Source organism: Tyto alba, unplaced genomic scaffold, assembly GCF_018691265.1.
Source record: "Tyto alba isolate M040663 unplaced genomic scaffold, T.alba_DEE_v4.0 Super-Scaffold_1000006, whole genome shotgun sequence".
Classification (NCBI taxonomy): Eukaryota; Metazoa; Chordata; class Aves; order Strigiformes; family Tytonidae; genus Tyto; species Tyto alba.
The window spans coordinates 28,355,134-28,372,920 of record NW_024881272.1 but is presented as its reverse complement, the minus strand read 5'-3'; the positions used below and the strand labels follow the sequence as shown (position 1 = coordinate 28,372,920).

The window sequence follows — 17,787 nt, the reverse complement described above, 5'->3', positions numbered from 1 at the left end:
ACAAGTCATGTCTGTTTACATAGCAACAACGGAACTGGGGTTCAGGTGCTGCTAGTTAATCAATCAAGAAGGAACAAAAATAGTTTTGAAGGCTACCATGCTTCTTGGATGATGCTTAGAGGAGTTGGTAAAAACTGCAAATACAGCTGATGGCAATGTTTATTACACATTTTATTTCCAAGTGTTATTTTAGGAATCAGTTTTTGAATTTAGTTATTTTACTCCACTTTAGCAAATCATGTGTGAATGTAGTTGTTTTTCTGAAATGCCTGCTCTGTTTTAGTTGCTTTTGTTGCCACTAGTCAACTTTTTTGGCAGTGCTAGGTTAATGGTTGGACTTGATCTTAAAGGTCTTTTCCAACCTAAACAATTCTAGGATTCTATGATTTTCATTCCATGTAGTAACGTCCACAAGGTGGTGCCACAGCTAAAAAGTTAGCAATAAATAAGACAAATATAATTTGATAATTCTACCTGCTTTTTATAACTAAATTACTTACATCATTAAAGAATTAATAATTATTTTATACGCATAATACCTGTGTTTCTAATTACATCACAGGTTTGCAAGCTTTGTTTTTTAAATTACTTGTGTAAACTAAGCTGGGTCTGTCTGCTGTCTGGGTGCGAACAACTCCCACACACCTGTGACAGTCCAAAAAATGTGTACAAAAATTCAGAGACAGCTCATGGTTAAGCAGATGGGCTGATGAAGAATGAAGAGCTGGATCTGTAGAGACTAACACCAGCAGAGCTGTGTGTGTCCTAGCAGGGTCACTGGTGCAAACACCATGTCCCACAGATGTGTCTTCTCATGGAGAGCACAAGGAGATGTATGCCTAGGTTGCTTCAGCAGTACCGCTGGAGCCAACCTGAATCTGGACAAGCAGAATAATTCATCCTCATCTTCAGCTAAGTCAGCTTTCATGTAGTGACCCTAGTGTGGCTATGGCACATTGTAGCCTAATTTTCAGAGTTTTTTTCTACAGTCAGGGATAGCCAGGCTCTCCATTACCCTGTCATATGATAATGTACACTTGACTATTAATTCCAAAGGGGTATGAAGTGCTTACAAAGGGACCTGGTGTGAGAGCAGCTGGATTGGCATATACAGGTAAAATTTAGTTGTAGTCTTTTTTCTTCAATCATGGTTAAAAAGGCAGCCATCCCAAGCTTCTGGGCATCTTTCTACACAAGATCAGACTAGAGAAAGTAAAAGGCAATAACAGGAAATGTAAAATGAGTACACGAATTAACCGCCCAGTAGAGGAAAGACAATAAAACTTAGAAGGAAAAAGTTCTTTGTATGGATCTGAATGGCTACACTGTTTTATAGCAGACTTGCATGTCCCAGAAGACCTGAAGTACAGAGGGGCTTGGTCATTCCTCTCAGCACATGTGTTCAGTTCTTCAGCTACCCTTGGCCATGTGGCCATGGTTGCTTCTTGCACTCCTGCCCTGCTCCCTGCCATGCAGATGTGCATGCTAATGCAATGAATATTCTCAGTGAGCTTCTGCAATGAATGCAGGTATGCATGCTAACACAATTAATATTCTCTATGAGCTTCTGCAATGGATAGATTAAGTTTGAGTTATTTATTCATCACATTATTTTGTACCAAAAGCAGCAAGAAACAGGGATAATTTTAAATACCTTTCAAGGAAGCACTACATTGATTGTCACTTCCTGCTAGAATCTTTTTTTGGTATGGTAGACCTGTATCAGAAAGAGAAAAATAACAGGTTTAGCATAATATATTTTCTCTAAATTGATATATTATTATTTTAAAACATACTAAAATTATAGTGGCTTGTAAGAGACTCAGTGGAAATCACATATATCCATGAAAGGTGGTCCCCCAGCTATAAAGCAGAATGAGAGTTAGAGGCTTATTGAGTCCAACTCTGAAAGTTGTCAATTATCACAACTGCCACCTCTTTTTTTTAAAAAAAAAAAAGGATCATATTTTAAAATTATGTTTTTAAGTGGTTTACAGTATTTTAAAACTTTGTATTGGTTTTAACATCTGTTTGGAAAAGTCAGAATCAGAGAACTAATTAAAAATACAAAGTCCCTGAACAGGTCAATTAGATCTAATTTCTGAGTCAGTCAGTTAGAGTATGCCTGTAAGATTGTTCTGAGTGTATGGCTGCAGTGTGTGTTGCAATTAAAATGATTTATTTCTGACTTAGTTTGGACTTTTCTTTTTGTCTGACTTCATAAAATTACTTTCAAAAATATATATTTTCAGATATTTTACGTAAAGAAGTGATGCTCTATTCTAAAGGGAATGACAGAGCATCTGAGATCATGCATTTGAGTCTCCATTGTATGTAAAACCCAGGTATGCATTATTTTAGTAATTTAACAACTGAATGGAAATCCTAAACATTTGCCCTTGCAATGTTTGCAATGATTTTGCATTCTTGTTGGAAAATCCAGAAGCATTTTTAAAACATCAAAACTGTCTCTCCTCTATGTCTGGTTTTCTGGTTTCTCATTTAGGCAATCATGAACAAAACATGCTTTAGCTCTATGTCTATACTTAAACCTATATATAGATGCCATTAAATATTAGAAGGAGGTAACTTCCAGTAGTCTAAGTTAGTAGTCAGTCTGAGCACGGCTCAGAAATCATCCTGCAGATGCACAGTGTTAACCGGAAACAATTTAGAATGGCAGTGGTATCCTGCAGGATGTGTGCAATTCATTCAGCTATGTGTTGATTTACACAGGACTACATTATAGATTATACATTCTGGTAATTGTGGTATTGTTATTGCTAGGCTATATCTAAGCACAGGAAATACATATAAGCACATTTGAAGTGATAACATCCACTTCTGTTTAAAAAGCAGTATTTTATTCTTGTCGAAAAACTCACACATAATGCACCATTTGCAAGATAAAATAGACAATTTCCTAGTTAGTACTTAGCAAGACTTTTAGGAAAAAAAGATGATTCATTATGGAAGGCCCATAACCAGCATTTACAAATAAATCCACATGAACTTAATCACTTCAAAAATGGTTTTTCGGTATGGACTCTAATCTAAGATTAGGAAGGAGACAGTACATTTCCATCTGAAAACACAAGAAAGATCAAAATAAATTTTCAGTGTGTCACCAAAACCACAGTACTGGGTTTCTGTTAAGGAGAATTAGTAATACCATTCTAGCTATGTAGAATGCTGTGATTGGGTAATAATTCCATCTAACTGATAGGGCAGATTATGTATTCTGCAAGAAAACTATCCCATCTAAGATCTTGCCCTTTCTTCAGCTCAATAAGAAAGCCTACCCACCACACCCATTTACCTGAAGTCCCTTTATGCCTGTTTATCTAATATCAGGATTTGGGAACAGACCTGTTCTCCATCCAACACCCCCAACCCTGTCTTGCAATTTGGGAACAGATTGACTCCAAGCTTGACTTGAAAAGAGGCATCTGTTCCTGCTGCTGCTCCCAGGATGTGGAATTTGGGTTCATCCCCAGCTCTGCAGCTGAGAAAGTGTACGTTGAGGCCCCTCTCAGAGCCTCTCTCACCATTTCGCTTTAACAGTGTAGGCTTCAGATGTGTATATGTGCTTAGGAAAATCACTGATCAAGTCAGGGATCTCTGAGGTTCTCTCCTGGAAGCAGGTATGGATCTGTCCAGAAGAGGGAGGGAATTTCCATCAGATTTTATATGCCAACCTCTTCTCCACAGACAACACTAGCATATTATGTATGCTATGCCTATTTCTTTGTTTTGCCAGGGAAAACAGATCAAAATTGGTATAAAGTTTCCCTCTTGTTTCTCACAACAATAGAAAATCATGGAAGAGAAAATAAGATTTAACTTTATGGAATGATTAGATGATATGATGTTCTCTCAGAAGACCTTCCAGCAAAAGAGGGGTGGGGAGGTTAGTGTTATGAAACATTCTTGCCTGTGTTAATGCATGAAAAAATTAACAGTAGAACTGTAAAGGATGAAGTTATGTTTAATTTTAAATACGATCTTCAGTATTTTCCTGAATTGGAATCTCTGTCCCTAATTTAAACTTGTAATACCCTCTTTAACAAAGGTGCAGCTTCAGTAGGGCTTAGAGTACTTAATGTTATGTAAGTTTTCAAAGTTTGTTGCTGGGATTGAGGTTTTAAAAGCAAAGGTCAGGTAAAGATCCCTTCTTGGAACACACTAGGATATGAGCCCCTATGTTTATTTTTTTCCTCATAAGTCTACTTATTAAATAGGCCGATAATAATTTGCCTTTAATATATTTGTGTGAGTTGTGGGAAAGGAACAAATATATATATTCTGCTGAACAGCACACCTAACACAGCTGCAGCGTGTGTGAATCTTTCTGCAGTACATTCAGATGTTGGCTTTCATTAAGCAGTAAGAAATGTTGCCTGCAAAAATACCTTACAACTTCAAAAGTTATTCTAATGCCTGTCTATTCATCACTCTTTTACATGACATCAAAATCATTGTGTCCTTTCTTAATCATAACTATGGAGGATCAATTACAATGGAAATTAAAATACCAGACTGTGCATGCCATATGATTTGTAATTAGCTCAAGATATCTAGAGGAAATTCTGTAAGTTACTTAGTCTCTTAATTTTGCCTTGTCTTAAATCTGTCTAATTTTGTTCAAATTCATAAGAGCAACTAGTCACTGAATTTTTAGTGGAAATGTATATGTTTCAATTGAAGTGCTCTAAAGAGTCCTCCTTAAAATCCCATGAGTTCTCTCACTTGCAAGGGACCATGCAGAGCCCTGGAGCCCTTGTGACTGGTGGATAATTCAGAAGCTTCCTCATCTTTCTTGAAGAGTATGACATAACTCTAAAACACCTGAGATATCTTTAAGGCTTAGATATTTGGGTTAAATATCTAAAATATAAGTTTCTTAAGCATTAGAAGACACTAGAGTTTAAAGATCAGACTGAGCCATGCCTCTTGCATCTACTTTAACAAAGCTGTCAGGATGCTGACCAGCTAGCCTGCCAGATGTGCGCTTCCATTTTTTAGGTAAGTAATCATATGGGCCTGGGATCTACTGTACAAGCTATGTCTGAACCCATTTGCAGTTATTTTAGGTAACACAATAAAGTGGTCAGCAAAAACTGAGAAAACTTAGTCTGGCATTTTGTCAGCATTCCAGAAGAAATTCCTTGGGATTCACAGTCTAAGGTTTAATTTCAGTTGTCAGGATGCTGAATATTGTTTATTCCACACTAGGGCTCATTTTAATCCAAAACACTGTCAGCTAGCATCAATGCAGGCAAAATGGTATTTCTTCCTACATATAAGTTCATCTAGATATAATCCAGTTTGCTCTCCTATCTCTGAATTTGGTCTGCAAGGACACCTAGAACAGAAACTGCAGCTGACCCGGGACTCCCTTGCACTTGATCACGTGTTGGCAACCTGATCTAATTAAGCAAGTCTATTTTTCCACAAAACAAAATTGTTATAGGCAACAATATGATGCACTGAAAACTTCTCAAAAGTTGTTAAATTACGTCTAGTTTTGAAAAGGAGCTGTATCAAGCAGATACTCAGCGAGGCAGTGAAGCCTAGTGAGCAGAGTGCTGGACAGGGATTGAGAAATCTGGGTTCTTTTCCAAACTCTCCTGACTTTTAAATGACCTTGAGATGTCACTTCTCTGTGCTTCAGTTTCACTGTCTGTATGAGGAGGGTAATAATCCGCCATAATGATTTTAGATTTACTGAAGAAAAGATCTGTATCAACACTAGGTATTTCTTGCACTAGCCTGAGCTAGATGCAGCTGAGGTTAAAGACAGCCAGGATTTGGTCAATACTTTGTGTATTCCAGAAAATCTGGGAGACTTCGGTTGTTAGACTACTTGCTTTCAATTGTCTTTCAAAACACATTTCCATGTTAAAGGTCTTTCTTATCTTTCAGGCCATTACAAAATAACTTGAGAACATTTCATATTATTTAGTTGCTGCATTAATACTCATGGTTCTTACTGATTTTACTGGGAATTGCAAAGTGCCTCTCAAGATCGTACAAATTATAACATAGGTAATGTATTTTTGACCCAAAAAAGTGTTTTGCAATATTATACTTAACATATCTGGGTTAAATTTTGATCAGTTAGTTTATATTATAAGGTATTTCAGTTGGTCTTTTAGTTTGAAACATTGTTTGAAACTAAAAAGATATGGTTTTTTAAAATTATATATTGATTTTACACATTTTGTATTAATATACAAGTACAAGCTCTGTGCACAAAAGGAACAGACTACTTTCAAAACTGTTGAATGCTTTGACCTCAAGGGCATAGAAACTGTTGACTCATTGTTTTTACTGCATATAATATTAGTCCTTTGTCACATCCAGAGAATGACATCATCTTCTTCATTGTTAGCAGCAGGTTTGAATAATAGAAAAAGTGCAGCATTAGTTGTCTGCTGTATTTGCTCTTAATAAATGAATGAATATCTGGTACCAAGATTCAATTTAGGATTTTTGAGTAACATTTAGAACAAGTTTGTGCCTAGTCCCTGCAAGGCACTTTGCTCCTGCCCACCGTCTGCAGGGCAGGCAAGCTGGCAGGAGCAGAGAGCCTGCAGAGTGAAGGTCTCTGGTGGTACTGGCTTCTCAGAAGCAATAAGGGGAGACAGAAAAGGAAGAGACAAGGTGCAGAATGAAAAAGATCTTTTCTTCAAGGTCATTTCAGTAAAAGGAACCCCTGAACTTCTGGGAACCATATTTCTCTGGTATCTAAAATTGTGAAAGGTAATTCTCTGAAAATAAGCCATCTCTAGGACATGCTAATGAAACGGGAACTGATTATCTTCAAAATCCACTAGAATAAGTATTTTATCTGTTCCAAATCTGTATTCATGTCTATTAGTCTTCTACTCCCTATAACTAAAATGTCTGTGTCCTATTCTCAAAGAGTAATTCCCTGTTAGAAGGACTTGCTTACACCTGCCTGCTTTGTGGAAGAAGGGCACATCCTTATAGGTAGTAATCAGGCTAGTGAAAGTGTTCTTTGGGACGATAAGCCACCTTCTTCTACAGGATTTTGCAAAATTCTTTCATGGTAAGGGAAATTTTAAGTGTTGCTTCCTGAACAATAAATATTCCCAGGGAAACGGAGTTTATTCAGGGAGAGATTCCTTGAGAGTCTGATAAAAGGCCAAATTCTAAGCTGTCTCCATTATTCACTGCCTTTACATTTTCCCAGAAAAACGTGATGTATTTAACTATAAAATTATACCTTTGTGGTCCCAAAAGGATTTGTGCTGAATGTGAGTTCCTATGTTGATAGACTGAGTCAAACCGGACTTTGAAAAGCTGAAATCCATACAGCTGTGAGAGAAGAACCGAGGCAGCAGGCTGGGAAAGTTGGAGGCAATGGGTTATTAGGATCCAGGATTGCTTAATCGTGGAGGCCAACATACCAAGAGTGGACTCAGACAAGGGGTACACACATGGAAATACTTCCTAGAATGCCAGAGCTAAAAAAGAAAAAACAAACTATGCTGTAAAAGATCAAATTCAGACCCATTGACTTGGAAGCAACAGGGACCTAATCTACTGGCCTTTTCACAAAGGATTTACCTGTCCTCATGCAGTAGAGACAGCTGCCTTGCAAGTAGATGGCTCAGGTGCGTGCAGGTGCATCTATCCCACTTCCTATCCCAAATTTATATTCCAAATTTCAGACTTACGTAAAAAATGTTATGCTTTTTAATTTGTTTCCTGTGCTTTTGCCACATGAAGCCTGACTTCTTTTCTCAGTCTTCTGTTCCAGTACACAGTTCCTCTTCAGTCAACATTTCCAAAAGATCTCAAGTAGCATGAATTTTGGTGAGGCTAAATCAGTTGATTTTCCCTTACTCTGCTTAGAAGAGGCTTTACTTGGACAAAAGCAATAATGCCAGCCATTTCCCTTCACCCCTTTAAAATTACTGGCCACCTCTAAAGAACTTGGTCTCTCTTTTATGTCACTTTCTGACAACTCATCTGAGTTAAACAGGTTGCTGTGGCCAAATTAAATGCTTGGGAAATAGGCCATACAATTAATTTGCAATAGTAAGTTGTCTCAGCATCATTTCTCTTCCTCTCAAGGGGAATTCTGGCTCAAGCAAAAGAAAAGATTAACTTAATAAAAATATTCTAAAGACATCCTGTTAATTGTCCCAAGCTCAGATGTTATTTTCTATTCTTCTGTTGTACATAGCCAGCAAACAGTGTAAAGTTCAGAATATCTTCCCACCATGAAAGTGTAGCCTTCAGTGCTGCAGGATAATCTCTGCCTTTCTGGAAAGTGGATGAAAATGTGGTGTGGCAGAGCTTTGCTTTGGTTTTCATAGGTGATCTCAAACTTACCCCATTTATGAATACAATAAAAGGACTTGTTAATTTAGACATGTCAACAGCTTTAATTAAGAGAATAAAGGTATGTGAACAAAAGGAAAATTGAAAGCAAAGTAACAGCAAATTTTGGAAAAAGAAGGAAATATTTTTCCTCTGAATATTCAAATAAGGCTTCCCATGTTTGTTTAGGGACAGAAAAGACTTGAGGTTTTAAATTCATCCAAAACAGAAGCTTTCATTTACAACTACATTTGCAACATTGACCTTGAATATCGCATTCAGTGACAGCAAATCTCATATGAAAAGTAAGTGAATATATCCAGTAAAACTCAGAAATATTCACAAATGACTGGGTGAAGCATAGCTTACAGAAAAGTTACATGTAACAGGAGTCTGTAATTCTCTATTTGCTCTAAAATGTCCTTTCCTCAAAATGGACAAAATCTGATTTAAGGCATTTTTGCTTATATGAAAATAGTCATAAAATATGTAAGGAAATACAGAATGTTATTTGTTTCAGTATATGTAAATTTATCATGCTGAATGATGAGAGAGTCTTCCTGTAATTCGGAGCACTGCTGCATACTATGCATGAAACAGTGTACCTCCCTCATAAGCAGCTCGAGCTTTGCATATGTATCAGTGTAGAAAAATAAGTATTGACTTACTCACAAATTACTAATTACTTTTTAAGCACTGGATTCCCAGAAATATATTTGTATAACAGCATCTAAAAGCAAATTAATTTGTTGATAATTTAATCAGTTTTTCTTTCATTTTGTGGCCTTAAAGATGCCTTGATCTTAAAAAAAATTATGTTTGTCATTTTGAACAGCAGAATTTTTATCTCAACTCTGATGCTCACTTCCTTATTTCTTCTTCGAATAGATTTTTGACATGGATTCAGTATGCTCTATTTAATTTTCTTTCAGACTGCCATTAAGATGTTTCTTAATATTTTATCAAACAAGCAGGTTCCCTACAAGAGGTTAACTTGTTCTCCTGCTTTTATTATTTAAGTGTCTTTCCAAAATTAAATATTTTTAATGTGGTACAGGGGTTTTTTTGTACATCAAATATGGATTTTTTTAGTTCTGTCATTCTGCAGAACAGTAAGGAGAGAAAATAAATCAGATGTTTTATCTGATTGTACCTTGACCATGTTTTTCTGTGTTCTCAAAAAGAACAGCATGGAGCTTCACTTCCTCCACAAGAAGCATTTTTAACTTTGAAAATATCCTAAAGACATCTCAGGAAAGCCAGACCCAACACCAGAAGTGGAGTTCCACTCATTTTAAAAAAAAACCTCATGTTGCCCTACCGTGGTCATATCTGACCACTTTGGATCTCCTGGTATTTAATCTCCACTACATGAACTGGGAAGAACTTCTTAGTAGGAGCCAACATATGGGCAGAATTTCACCCACCATAATACTTCCTATCACTCTCCATCACTGACGTGAGTGGGTGATGAAAACTGTTCATAATTGTGCTTCTGGCTACACCTTGATATGTGGCAACCTAGGAAATACTGATGCTGTGTGAGTTAGGTAGGTGTTAGGGTATTTGCTGTCTTTGAAGTATAAATTGAAATCAGTAATGCTAGTGATAAGCTCATGGTGGCCATGGAAGTCTAAAGACTGTGGCAGGGTTTTTGTCTTTTAATAGACAAGTTAGAAAAGGCAGACAAGGTTTTGGGCAGACAAGGAAGTAATGTTGCCATCCTTGTGTGATACTCTTGCTATAGGCAGAGGATGTTGCAGATTTGTTCTGAACATTAAGTAATGCAAGAAAACAATAAGACTGTGAAAATACAGAAGTTACTTTAATTATTTTTCATCTCCTTTATTACCTTCTTAAATTATACTGCAAAGATCCAGAGCCTAGACCTCTGGGAAAGTTCCTCAATCTCTGAAGAAATGTCTGAGGAAGATGTTTTTCATCATAATTTACCATTTAGTTTCCTCAATACGTTAGAAGCTAGATATAGCTCTTCTGGCTACTCTCAGTCCTCCACAGTTAACTCCCATTTATAAAAGTCACCTAATAACAAGTAAACCTTTTTGAAATGTTTGAAAGACTTCTCAGTGCTCCAAGATAGCTAGTATTCTTATTATTTAAGACATGTACCCAAACTGATTTCTCTCTTTTGGTATCTCCAGTGCAAAATTATTACTTTGTCAGAAATAAATCAAGTCTAACTTGTGGGGAAAAAAATAATTGATTCCATCACATGTTACATATTGTACCATTACGAAAATGGTATATTAAATTCAGATACTTCAGTTGTATCATTAGATGGTGTCATTATGTGGCTTGCTAACTGATAGGTTATTCAAATGAACATTATCATTTTAGACTTCTTAGAAGCATCCATATGAAGAATTTCCAAACTTCAGAGAAGTAAACTGGGTGTTATGAAGGAAAAACCTTTACTGAGAATATTTCCTAATGCATGTCACTGAAAAATCGTTACATAACTGCTGTGTGCATTCCAGGACTTGGTGCAGTCTATTTTTAATACCTGGTATGAAAGAACTTCCTGCTACTTTTTCTCTTTGAAGGCTGCTTTGTGGTTCATGAGATCATGTTGTCAGGCCAATTTTTCTGCTATCCTTAAACCTCATTTTTCCTGCTAAAAAAAAAAAGGTGAAACTGTATAAAGTGGAAGAAGGTGCTGAGCATAAAACACTATTAAGAGTAAGGTACATTATGTAAATGTTGCAGTGGTCCCAGAACTAAGCACTGCCAACTCAGGCTTAATATTAAACCTGAAAAGAAATCTAAACATGTTAAACGCATGCGCTTTTAAGAAAAGCAAAATAACTTGTATGCCAAGCAACAGCACCCAGGAAGAATTTTCAACTTTGTGTTCATGAAGACACTTTTTTTGTTTGTTTTTTTAATTAAAGTAGTTTTAATTTCACGCAGTGTTATCACAGGTCACCATTTTGACCATAATTTATATAATCATGATCATTAACATAAAGCATTTTGCTTAAATGCAACGAAACTTCTTCAAACATAGGCTATGCAAGATATTTCAGAATATTTTAACTGCACAGAAAGTTTACAGCATTAGTGTAATTTTGCTGTTAAAATCCTAGACAAACAGAGACTGATAGAGATGAAATGGCCAGAGGGACCACCATTTTCACCTCATCTGACTTCCTGCAAAACAAAGGCCACAGGACTTCCTGAATTAATTACTTTTCAAGCTAGAACATGGCTTTTAGGCAAACGTAGAGTCAAGTGACAGACCATCCATTAGATCTGCTAAAAGAATTTAAAAGTATTAATTTTACAGACAGTAATTAATGTACTTGCAAATTAACAGGCAGTTCACTGTATATTAGAAAGGAATTCTGTGACTCTCTTACTTTCATCCATAGCAGAAAAATGGAATGACAATTTTAATGCAAAATAGCATTCTGTGATAATTGCTGCAACTGTTGCAGTGAACCTACTCTTGAAATCTCTAGCAGGGAGGCAGTGAAGCGTTTAAGTCAGAGGACTGAAACAGGTAATTTCTTCAGCTGTCTGACCTGCTGCTCTGACATACATCGCCATTGCCACAAAAGGGAAGTTTCAACATACAGAGCAGCTCCCAGACTGCCTTAGTTTTCAGTTTGGTGTGTGAAGGCAAACAGTCGACTATGGAAGAGGTGGAGCACCTGTAGGGGCTGATAGATTATGCTTTCCCTGAGGCCTGTGATGGCAAACTGCACTAATGAGGGTGTGGGGACGAGGGCACCTGCTTTACTCCGTGGGTTTAATCCATCAGCACATGCAAAGTGGAGCCAGGGTATTTATAAGCCCCAGAGCTAACAAAATACTTGGACTTCCCTTTCTGTTGCTTTGATGTTGTCCCACCAGAAATTATGCCTTTCCCCCACTGCCTTCCCTCTGCTGTCTCCGTAAAGTTTCATCTCAGTAGAATACTTTTTGATCATTTATTTCTGCACTTCTGTAGATCTTTCAAGTTATTTTTGTTGCCAAAGAAACTGCTCCAGCCCTTCAGTCCCAATGCTCCCAGTCTTAATCCCAGTCCATTCCTCCCTCTCCCTCTTCACATCACAGCACTCTGGATCATAACCTTTATTTTGAGAGGAAATGTCTTCACCCAGAAATGTGAAATCTGACTGAATTCTGCTTATTTCAACAAAGTTGTTATTAAGAAATTCATTACAGGTCACTTAAAAATCTTCCACATTTAGGCCAAAGTTGTGGAACTGCTCTGCTTAATCTTGTCCAGTGCTTCATAATAACATCTTGTTTTCAGTTGCTTGTAACTGTTTGGGCTGGTATTTTCCAAGCCAAGCATCTGCCCCAGGTTTAATTTTTGGCAGTTTCCAGCTAAACCACTGTAGTAATTTTCAAGAACAAGGTTAAAAAAATATTTTGCCCATATTAAAAAATAATAACATGGTTGCTTCATTCAGAAGTGTCAGTATCCCCACTTCTCTACAGAAGGAATTTGAAATGGAACACCGTCACTGGTCTAGTTTCATCCATGTACCTTTTGAGCAGCAAGTTGGAATTTGGCAGCACCATTGCCGTGGTTTCACAGATGTGCATCCAAATGTAACAAAGTTATGAGACTCCATAAAATCTCAGTTTGCACGTGATCAGTTAAGAATTGTTAGCTTTTGGCAGCTAAATTTTCCAAAGATCAGCCTGTGCTGACGGAGCCTGTTCTGTGTTCGGCTGCTGTGCGGTGTGCAGGCACCACGTGCAGCTTTTTTGCAGAGCAGCCGTGTATGCTCTTTGCCTGAGGCAGTGGGGACCAAGCAACATTGCTCTGCAATTTCTCCTCCTGCATTCCTAAGTGAGATCTGGGTACCCCTCCGATGTGCATCATCTTCCCTCTCTTCTGTTGCTGCTGAGGCAGTGAGAAAAGGAGGATGGCTGTCATGAAGATGAAAGAGTTTGGGAGGAGGCCTGTAACCGGCAGAGCATGGGAGGGAGCAAAAAGCGAGAGGCAGAAGGAGGAGATGAGGGCGGTAGGTGCCAGGGAGACAACTATTACTGACCAGTGCTAGGACTTCTCCTCGGACAACTAGGATATCATGGTCAGTAACCAGTTGTGTAAGCAGTTCTTCATGACTGGGAAAAAAAAAAAAAAGGCTATACATATATACCTAATGAGATTCTGCTAGGCAATGGGGAAAGGTTATGATATATTAGGTAAGGGGGTTAATAAGCGTAATGGAGATAAAGATAAGATACCAGGGAAAATAATTAAGAAAAAATAAGAGGGTGGAGATGCTGATGAAGGAAAGGAAACTAGGAGATTGAAATAGAGCATGAAGAGTGCAAGAAGGCAGGAGCCAGGGAATGGAGGGATGGATAAACAAAGTGTCGAAGAGCAAGAGCTGGTATTTGCCAGAAAACAGAACAGAGGGGAAAGAGAAGGCAGGAGCCAGGCAAAACGAAAATTAGTTAAGAGCATCGAGGGAGAGAAAGAGTGTGAATGCAGACTGAACTCATAGAATAGGCTGATTTTTTGAGTCAAATATCTATGCAAATTGTGATTTATCTGTAATGGTATAGGAATAGGAATCAGGTATGGCTAGCATCTATAGCCACACTTTTTTTCTTGTTAGAGACCTGCTTTATCAAATATTCTGGATCTCTTGAGCCAGAGCTCCAGAGTTAAGGTGACCGCATGTCACTATGTCTTTACTTTTCAGGCTTCCTCTGACTTCATTAACCAAAATTTGAAATGCCTAACGTGCAATATGCTGCTTTTTTAACCACAGTAAAAAAAAAATATTTCTGCAAAATACCCTTTAAAAGATTTTAAGTAATTTAAAAATTATAGGCAGGGCTGCCAACAATGCCTCTCACTGGCAGAGCAAAGCAAGGCCCTGCACTTAACTTGATGGCCTTTCATTGTGGGTCTTTGTCATCTAAGAGGGCTTGCACCATCACCACAGTATTTAGGCACACTTCATCACAGGGATGAGCAGCACTGCCTTTTCAATTTTTTCTCCCACCAGCTAGGAACACCACCTGGAAGACACGGGAAGAGAGAGGTGGAGAGGGCTGGGTGTGCTGGGTGGCCCCTGTGTGCCCACGGGCAGAGCAGGAATGGAGGTCACTCGGGCCAGAGCCAGGGAGTGCGGAGCTGGAGGTGGAGTGGGAGGCGTCCGGCCCCATGGCACTGCTAGAGCTGCAGAGACATCAGAGTTACACTCTTCCAGCGATAAAGCAGGGGGAAATGGTGATATCTGCCTCTAACATGATGATTCAGCTTGCAAGCTGGACATTCTTTAACATAAATGGCAAATGCTTCCCCACAACCAGCACGTTTGGTCTGTTATGTTCTCTGTCAGCTGGAAGGCAAGCCTTGCAGAGCTGAGCTGCTTTACTTTCCTTTTGAGAATGAAAGTAGCACTGCTGTCAGAAGATTAAGTTGTTGGTGTGTATCAGGTGAGGGAAAATTACTCTGAAACTGCAAATAGTCTGACATACATTTATTTGTATACACTTGGGATTTGCAAGCATTGATTTGCTGTCTATTTATTTGTTTGTCACACTGATAGCTTAAAAACACAAATTACACTCCTAATAACAACTCCTAGGTGTAAGACTGCTGTTACTACTTGATTCCTCCTACAGATTAAACAGAGCTAAGAGTTGATACATTGACCTATTGCTTCTTGAAGCAGATCTCTGTTCAAATTCTGACCTACGTCCCAGCTAAAAATACATTCAATCTTTTCTTAATTCGTAAGAGATACTTGTGTACATTACAAAACCATCTCGCAATTTGGCAAATTAAGTTGTCTGTGGTTAGCTCCGGAATTTCAGAGATATTGCAGTGCAAATGCACTGCAGCATTGCATAACGAGTTTCTCCAGACTTTGCCTTACTCATGTGAGTAACAGTAATCCTTATCTCTAGCGAGCATCAGATTCATCCCATTTTTGAGAAAAGAATTAGTATCAAATATACGATGGGCATGTTATGCCTCGTGGCTGCAATGTTTTTTCAATTAACTTCTCTGAATTTACCACAATGAAAAGTGTCAGTTTTTTTGCCTCAGAGGCCTATAATTAGATTAAATGAATACAGTTAATTATCTACTACCTTCTTTACACAAAACAATATGTTTCTATAAATTAAAATGCTCGTACAGGAGGGAAGTTGTTGTTCACTCCAATATACTCATACAGCACTGGATTGTGAATACTGTCAATGTATCATAGTGTAGCACAGATTTTTGCCTTTAGCCCTTATTTTGCACGAGCTAAAACAAATTACATCTGAAAAATCCACAGACATCACACTATTTAGAGCATCTATGTTGGTGCAAGGAGGTGATATTGTTAAAAATTACAGTGCTCATAAAACAAATACACTTTTCTCTTTCACAGATGTTCTCTATAAAATTCGCTTAGAGAGATTAAATACAGCTTTGTTTGTGCACCTACAGTCACACCCTCAAGGACTATTGTATGTCCAGATATAAAGCTGCTTTTTCTAGCAGAGTGTACTTCTCCTTTCAGAAAATTTTAAAAAATCCGTTCTGTAGGAAATATTTACAATTAACAGCTCGGTTTCCAGGCCTGCTGGTATGCTGGCTAGTGTGCTCTGAAAATCTTCTCTGCCTATTCTCCAGTGTCACTAAATAGAAGGGAAAGTTCGTGACCAATCAATATGCTCCCATCCTGGCATGCCTCCTTTGGAAGTGCAGATACTCAAATGGTGCTACATCACCTGATGGTAGCATGTCTGAAGCAGAAAGCACTCTTTCTGATTTGACAAAGTGTATCCAAATGTCCCTATTTCCATCAGAATAGATGTTAATAACTTAAGGCCTAAACATGCCATCCTCTCTCACCAGAAAAATTACAATTAACTTTAGCAGAAGCCCTTATTCCGGCCTGCAGTATACTCTGCATATAAATGCAATGTGTACCCAGCACTGGTCTTGTGTTTCATTAGGGTCAAACCCTGACAAGCTTTTGAATACTCACTGTTCCTACAGGGCATCGCATTTTATTGTGGTTTGTGCTGTGTGAGTATCTTTTCCTTTAAACATTCATTAGCTCTGTGTATAAAAGTGTTCATTAAAATATCATTGTGTTGATAATAATCTTAATATTGAGCAGTGAAGAGGGCTGTGTTGCCATATTAATGCTGCCCAGTTTCCTGCTCTTGGGGTGTAACCAGAGAAAAAAGACCATCTTGACAGGCACTATCTGCTGAAGGAAAACTTTCACCAGGAGCTCTGAATTGACTTTAACCTTTTAGTGGCTGCACTGTGAAGCAAAATGTTTCATGCTTCCTACACAGAATGAAGCATTTTTATTTAAAATACCAATAAATACCAGTGGCCCTCCTAATTACTTCTACAAATATCGGAAAGCAGTTACAGAGGAACAAAGAAATGCAACTGGAAACATGGTTCAGTGGTCTTATACTTCCCTGAAAAGCTGATTATACTTTTGGCTGATTCAGTTTCTTTCAGAGGGAATTTACCCTTTTTGGCAGTTTGAGTTTCAGCAGTGCTGATTGGACTAACGGCAGAAAATGCATCTTGGGCTGAGGAAATTAACTCAAGGTCCTGTGTGTGTCAAACTGAATTTTGCCAGCGAGCTCTAGATTTTGTCTTTTAGCTCCTCGGTGTCTCTTGTTTTGTAGGATTCAGGAGCCATTTTAACACTAGTTTAGAAGTAGAGACATTTCATTTATGTTTTTGCAGGTGCCTTGCCCAATTCCCTGCTTTCCCTGTATGACTTATCTTTTAGGATAAGCCCTAATGAAAGGTCAGGGTTATTCTGAAGTATCCAACACAGAAGAGTTCTCTTCCTCGTAGTTCCTTAAGATGAACTTCGCACAATTATAACTGATACTGTGCTGAAAGGTAATTCAAACGTTCTGGGGAAAAGTGCAAAATGACAAGCAGTAACCTTTAGCACTGTAAAATGTCCCTGGTGATTTGTGCTTAGTGCTTCTTCAAAATGCAAGAAGCCATCTTACCACTCAGTGCCATGGCAGAAGTTAATTTTTTTAGAGTGATGCTCTGTAATTTGGGTCCGCAAAGCAAGACCTGGCCCGCCTGGCTATCAGAAATGTGCTATGGAGTTTGCATTTGAAGATCATTTCCTACCTCTGTGACACAGAAACCAAGAAGCGTGGATTCCTTCCCGCCCCCCCCCACCCCCGCCTTTTTTGCCTGTCTGTAATTTTGAAATGTAACAAAAGGTCATGAAAAGCTCTCGCTGGGAGATACACCTTGCTTCCCATTTTTTTTTAGGGAAACCTGGAGACAAACCTGCTTCTTTTTGTCTTCTGCGTGGGCTGCGCTGGGAGAAGATGCTTCTGCATCCCTGAAATCTGAGGGGGGAAGGTGTAGGGGGTGGAGGAGAGCCCCGAGCTGCAGCGGGAGCGCCGCAGCCCGAGCGGCGGCCACAAATATGT

At 38.4% G+C, this 17,787-nt stretch overlaps 1 long non-coding RNA gene across 1 annotated transcript in view; it reads right to left on the bottom strand.

Annotated features, from left to right (window-relative positions):
• Positions 1-17,787, bottom strand: part of LOC116965471 — a 33,219-nt gene that overhangs the window by 15,116 nt on the left and 316 nt on the right. The window contains exon 2 of the long non-coding RNA XR_004409380.2: positions 1,655-1,717. This is a non-coding gene — a long non-coding RNA (uncharacterized LOC116965471). The remainder of the gene's footprint in view (positions 1-1,654; positions 1,718-17,787) is intronic.